The 3731-nt window shown below is 42.0% G+C and overlaps 1 pseudogene; it reads left to right on the top strand.

Annotated features, from left to right (window-relative positions):
- Positions 1 to 2935: 2935 nt before the first annotated feature.
- LOC133446633 (U6 spliceosomal RNA) lies at positions 2936 to 3006 on the top strand (annotated as a pseudogene).
- Positions 3007 to 3731: the final 725 nt, after the last annotated feature.

The following is a 3731-nucleotide window of genomic DNA, read 5'->3' as shown; positions in this document are numbered from 1 at the left end:
GACGTTGACGTATCGCAGCAGCTCGATGGGGCGTCTACGTTTTTATGTCTATGGGTGAAACCAGAGCAGTGGATAAAACATTTGGCCGACGTCGCTGTTCGGTCCTGTAAACCGTCAAACTGCTGGATATTCTTATGAATAAAGGGCCGTATAAAGGTTTGAAGATAACTAATATTTCTCTCGATACCATTTTATGAAATAAAACTTTTTATCGTTACACTGTATCAAAATAAATGACCTGTTACAACGCTGTAACTTACTTCTTAAATAATGTGATTTGTGTTAATTATATAAAGAAAAACTCGACCTAAATTAATTGGTAATACTGTAGCGACCCTGCAGTTATGTTCAGTTATGTTAGTAATGTTGTCATGTTCAGATGTTCTGTTTAATGTTAAGCCTGTGGGTAGAGAACAGGTAGGGGCGGGGTAAGCACGGGAGTTGTGAGTGTGAGTGTGCGCATGCGTAGAGCGGCTGAGCGGCGCCCGTTAGGAGGCGCGCCAGTTGAACAGCTGTTGAGCGGAGTTGAACAGCTGATTGAGTAACTCAGCAGCGTTTTTGTTGTTTTGGCGTGGTTACGGCCATCAGTAACCCATTTCTGTGACAGATAATAAATCTGTTAAACTGGTTACTGATGGCCGTAACCACGCCAAAACAACAAAAACGCTGCTGAGTTACTCAATCAGCTGTTCAACTCCGCTCAACAGCTGTTCAACTGGCGCGCCTCCTAACGGGCGCCGCTCAGCCGCTCTACGCATGCGCACACTCACACTCACAACTCCCGTGCTTACCCTGCCCCTACCTGTTCTCTACCCACAGGCTTAACATTAAACAGAACATCTGAACATGACAACATTACTAACATAACTGAACATAACTGCAGGGTCGCTACAATACATTTGTAAATGCAAAGCGAAGTAATTAAGGGGCTTGTGTAGGCCAGGGGTCTCGGACTCAGTCCTGCATGTCTTAAATGCTGCCCTGCTGCAGCATATGGTGATACAAGGAGCTGTGTTGATGCAGGAAACATGTCAAACATGCAGGACTGGCCTCGAGGACTGGAGTCCGACACCCTGATGTAGGTGTGTGTTTTACCGAACAGGACCTGGACCTTGACCTGGACCTGAACAGGCCTTGGTCCAGGACCAGGCCTGTTCAGGTCCAAGACCTGGGTCAGACCTGCCCTTATTTATACGGATTTTAGTTAATTTTTTCTTGTTGTTTATGCTTCTAGCTCCTTGTTTTTATTTGCTTCAAGTGTTAATATTATTATTAAATGCATGCCTTGTCACAAGGTTTTAATTGCTCGTGGTGCTTGTGTTACTGCTGCAGATAAGATAAGATAAGATATCCTTTATTTTCTCCCTCAGTGGGGAAACTTATTTTGTTGTCAGCAGTACACTTAGCACACACATGCAGGGGAGGGGTAAAAAGACTGAAAAGTCAGAAATAAAAAATATATACAAAATATATACAAAATATGTATAATCACAGAATATGAACAGTATATACAGTTGGTTGAAAGAAGAAACGGTGCAGAAAAGGCAGGTGGAGTGTTGTGAGGTAGACTGGCAGATTGGCAGATATTGCACATCTTATATTATTGCACATCTTATTGTCATATTATTGACAGATGACAGTAAACTTCCTGAACATGTTTGTAAACTGCATCCAGAATAACTACCCTCTTCTTAAATTGCGTCTTCATTGTCACAGCTGAGAAAAACATCCAACCTAGATCTAATGCTGCGTTCCATTTACCTCGGAAGTCGGAACTGAGAACTGGGAATGACGTCACAGCCGAGTTATCAGCGTTCCAGTTACAAAGTAGGAAAACAAGATTGTAGTTCGCATATACCACATGAAAAATGTAAATTACACTATAGCAGCATATATATGCCGAACAATACTTGTATACGACTGATTTAGTGTGACCAAAACTAGAATGAAGTGCTACGAATTTTTACAGAGCTCTCTTCTACTGTTTACAACCGGGACAGCCATCTTGGAATCTGAACTCGGGGGTGGTGAAGACTCTCCTACTTTCCCAGTGGGAAATCCCACTTCGAGGGGCGTTCCAGTTGAAAATTCCGACTGGGAACTGGGAAATCCCCACTTCCGAGGACAAATGGAACGCGGCATCAGTGTACCCATTACATTTGCTTAAAACCTATTAACTGGATTCCTCTCCCTTCCAGGCGCTGGGCTCCGCTGGCAGGCTGCAGGAGAGCGGTCAGACAGCGACATCAAGTGGCAGGCAAATGACATTACATCAACAACAAAAAACAAAAACGACTTCCTTTTTATTTCAGTTTAAAACAAAAGATTATCAAAGCAGAAAAGCATTTCTTCAGCAACGCTATCACTCACATGCACTTAATTTAAATACAGAGGCTCTAAGCAGAACTAAAAAATCCCAGAGCGTCTTCATGTCCGATCCAGATGTGTTCTACAGTGCAACAAACAGCCAGGTTTGTGATCCAAGCAGGACACGAGTATCTCCAGGCCCGGAGGAATCCAGATTAGCCTTCTGGTTTATGTTGTACTGGAGTTCTCAGTCCCTGAGCAGGTTTTATTCACGGTTTACTGATACCCGCCGTCTCGGGTTACTGTGGGGGAGGGACGCCATATCAGCCCGTCTTTGTCTCTGCAGCCACCCAATCACGACTGAGAGCCTGCTCTCTCTCCCGTGAGCCCACTGCATGTTTTAAAGAGAAAACTGAGGCTAAATGTGACGGATCAGAACCAGATGTTGTCACATTGGGATATGGATGAGTTGTTAAATGTATATATCTGTGCAATGAAGTTGCGATACTTGTTTTTGAGTTGTTTTTCTCCCATTAGAGCCCATTTCTGCCCTCCGGTAAGGCAGCCATGTGACTCCACGGTGGGACACCCAGCGTACTTAAATACGGTTCACAGAGACCTCTCTGTTGTGTTACTTCGGTATCACATATACTAAAATTGGAACGATACAGAGAAGATTAGCATGGCCCCTGCGCGAGGGACCCTGCCCAATCGTCTCTGTCGGGGGAGGCGGGGGAGACGCGCCCGATTCGGTGAAATGGCGCCATCTGCTGGACGAAAAAATTCACCACAATAACAAACGGTGGATAAAACAGATCAGCGGTTCCCAACTCTGTCATCAACAGATGACAATTAGATTAGATTAGATTGAAACAATTATTTTTTCTTAATTAATAAAATGTGTGATTATGAAGGGAAATAACCAAAACATGCACAACAGTGTGCCCTGCCTGCCCCAAGGATAAAGATAGATAAAACCATAACATGGTTTATATTTAAAACCATATTAGTTATTTTATTAATATTATTATATTAAATGTGTTTCTCTTTCAGATACGTGGGCCCGGAGAACAACCAGACGACATACCTGCCAAGAATCTGTAAAGCTGCAAAAATAAATAGTATATGTAAATAAACCAGATCCTGTTTTGGCTGCTTACTCCAGTTCTTCTTGTTATTTATGTCATTTATAACAAGAACAATTAAAGGTATTCCCTGAGGGTTTTTTTTCAATGGGATCTCATCTGATCCAGTCATGTAATTAACAATCATTTCAAGTGGATAATCAAACTATATTCATCTATAATTTAACAAGGAATGAGACAAAGATTCAAAGTTTTAAAGAAAAACAAGCCACATTTATTCATACAAAAAGAAAAATAATACACACATGATAAACAAATATATACATTTATATACAAAAT

Source organism: Cololabis saira, chromosome 6, assembly GCF_033807715.1.
Source record: "Cololabis saira isolate AMF1-May2022 chromosome 6, fColSai1.1, whole genome shotgun sequence".
NCBI classification, from domain to species: Eukaryota; Metazoa; Chordata; class Actinopteri; order Beloniformes; family Belonidae; genus Cololabis; species Cololabis saira.
Note: the sequence above shows the minus strand (reverse complement) of the source record. Positions and strands in the feature narration are given on the sequence as shown.